The sequence below is a fragment of the Magnolia sinica genome, chromosome 15 (assembly GCF_029962835.1).
Source record: "Magnolia sinica isolate HGM2019 chromosome 15, MsV1, whole genome shotgun sequence".
NCBI lineage: Eukaryota > Viridiplantae > Streptophyta > Magnoliopsida > Magnoliales > Magnoliaceae > Magnolia > Magnolia sinica.
In genome coordinates this window covers 8,284,405-8,286,792 of record NC_080587.1, presented here as the reverse complement: position 1 = coordinate 8,286,792, position 2,388 = coordinate 8,284,405, and the positions used below count along the sequence as shown (strand labels likewise).

At 35.1% G+C, this 2,388-nt stretch overlaps 1 non-coding gene across 1 annotated transcript; it reads left to right on the top strand.

The window, feature by feature from the left end:
• Positions 1 to 528: 528 nt before the first annotated feature.
• LOC131228302 (small nucleolar RNA R71) lies at positions 529 to 635 on the top strand. Its single transcript, XR_009162812.1, has one exon. It is a non-coding gene; the product is annotated as a small nucleolar RNA R71 (small nucleolar RNA).
• Positions 636 to 2,388: the final 1,753 nt, after the last annotated feature.

The following is a 2,388-nucleotide window of genomic DNA, read 5'->3' as shown; positions in this document are numbered from 1 at the left end:
AAGAAACTTTGAGGGGTAGCAGTTTGTTCATTTCTCCAATTAAAGTTTGGATGATTCTTTCAACCAGGATTGTACGTATTAGAGGTTGGTCCATTGAAAGGTCTTTGAAAAGTATTTACGGCATTGGATTGTTCATTCAACACTTCTCGAAAGGCGGGTATTGTAGGATAATTTTCAGTTGTATGAATGTTGCAATCACAGATGTCGCAAACACTTTCATTAACCTTATCATTCATTCCTTCCATGGCCTCAAATTTTCTTATGAGCGTAGTCACTTTGTACTTGAGATTATCCTCTTCTTTCAAGAGATATAATCCACATTTCTCCTTAGATTGAGTCGGCCTAGACGTGGTGTTCGATTTTGGGTAATAATCCCATGATTGTGTTTTTTCAGCAAGACTATCGAGGTAATCACATACCTCATCGATATTTTTATTAATGAATCCTCCATTACACATTGTCTTGATCATTTGGCGCATGGAAGATGTCAGTCCATCATAGAAAAAATTTGTAATGCGCCACGTTTCAAAGCTATGTTGTGGGCATGAACTGACCAAATCCTTGAACCTTTCCCAACATTGGTAAAATGTTTCATCCTCCTTTTTGGTGAAGTTCATGATTGCTTTTCTAAGGGTAATCGTTTTATGATGTGCAAAAAATTTCTTTATAAATTCCCTCTGCATATCATTCCATGTGCCAATGGATCTAGGACGCAGTGAATGTAACCACGTCTTAGCCTTCTCCTTTAAGGAGAAAGGAAAGAGTTTCAGTCTGACTGTGTCCTCAGACACATTTTGAAAATATAAAGTGGCTATGATCTTATCAAACTCTTTCAAATGTAGATATAGTTCTTTAGATTCAAGCCCATGGAATTTAGGAAGGAGTTGGATAACCCCTGGCTTGATGTCCATATATCCTGTATTTTTAGAAAAAATCATGCATGAGGGCGTACTCACCCCCGCTGGTTGTAAATAATCTCGTAAAGTACGAAGGCGGGGGTGCTTGATGCACTTCATTCTCATCCTGAATGTCCTCCACCCTAGGTTGGGGTAAAAGAGGTTGGTTTTCAGCCATTACTTCAATTAACTCAGGGGATTTCGAGTGGTGTTTAGTACTGCGATGGATAGTTAACCCCTCAACCAATCCTCCTTCAATCAAGAGACGTCGAGTGTTGTCACGGGCCCACTTGGGAATGAAACACTCACAGCCCTCAATCAAATTCAAAACCTAATTCTAAGAAAGGAAAAGAAAATCTAGAAAGAAAGAGAGGGTTGGAAAGAAGTTACTAAATTGGAGTCCCTAAGTTAGAAACCTGCAAAAGAAAACAAAATAAGTAAGCTTCTAAAGAGAAGGTCTAAAATTAGAAATTCCTTAAAAAGAAAGATAGAAGTAAACTAGTTTCTAAAAAAAGAAATACCTAAAAGAAAGTGAAATTTTAAAATAAATTAGGAAAGTCCTAAACTAGAAAGTAAGTTACTAAAAGAGATCTGAAAAATAGAAAGTAGAGAAAGGGTTTACCGAATTAGAAATTTCTATCTTAAAAGCTTACAAAATAGGAAGGTTAGTTTCTAAAAAAAAATCTATACGTAGAAAATTTCTAAAAATAAATTAGGAAACAAAGTTAGATTCTAAAAGAGTTATAATTAGAAACTTGCTAAAAAAAAAAAGAAAATCCTAACTTAGAAATAGCAAGGAAGAATTTAAGAAAGAAATTACCAATTTAAAAACCTATCTCATAATCCAAATTAGAAGTTTATGTTAAGATCCTACAAAACAGAAAACAAGTTAGTTCTAGAAATCAAATAGAAATAAAATTCTAAAACTAAAGTTAGTAAAATCCTAATCTTAAACTAATTCTAAAACTAATTAATTTCAAAGAATCGTAACCGTCAATCCCCGGCAACGACGCCAAAAACTTGTTCACTCCCCAAGTATAGGGTTGTGATGTAGTAATAAACTCGGTAAGACCGAGGTCGAATCCCAAGGGACTGAAACCTGTACGTTATCTGAAACTAAGTAGAACTAGAACTAGAATGAGATGAAATCTAAATCGACTGTAATTTGAGGAATAATGATGAAATAATTATCTAAAACTTAAAGAATTCAGGGAATGGAAACTAGGGATTCAGAGAATCCACTTGTAGAGATCAGGGAGATCTACGGTCGATTCATGAACTCAACTGGACTTCGAGTCCCATCTTCATCCAGTTGGAAGATATAACCTGAAAATCAAATTTGAACATCTTTTGATCTAGTTTTAGAGAGATAAGATTTAAGTAGATTAGCATGGATTCCATCACAAAACTATGCCCATAAGACAAAGCAAACAACAGAATTAAACCAATCTACTTCAATCTAAGAGATGTATGAACGGTAGGAAGGGTGCCG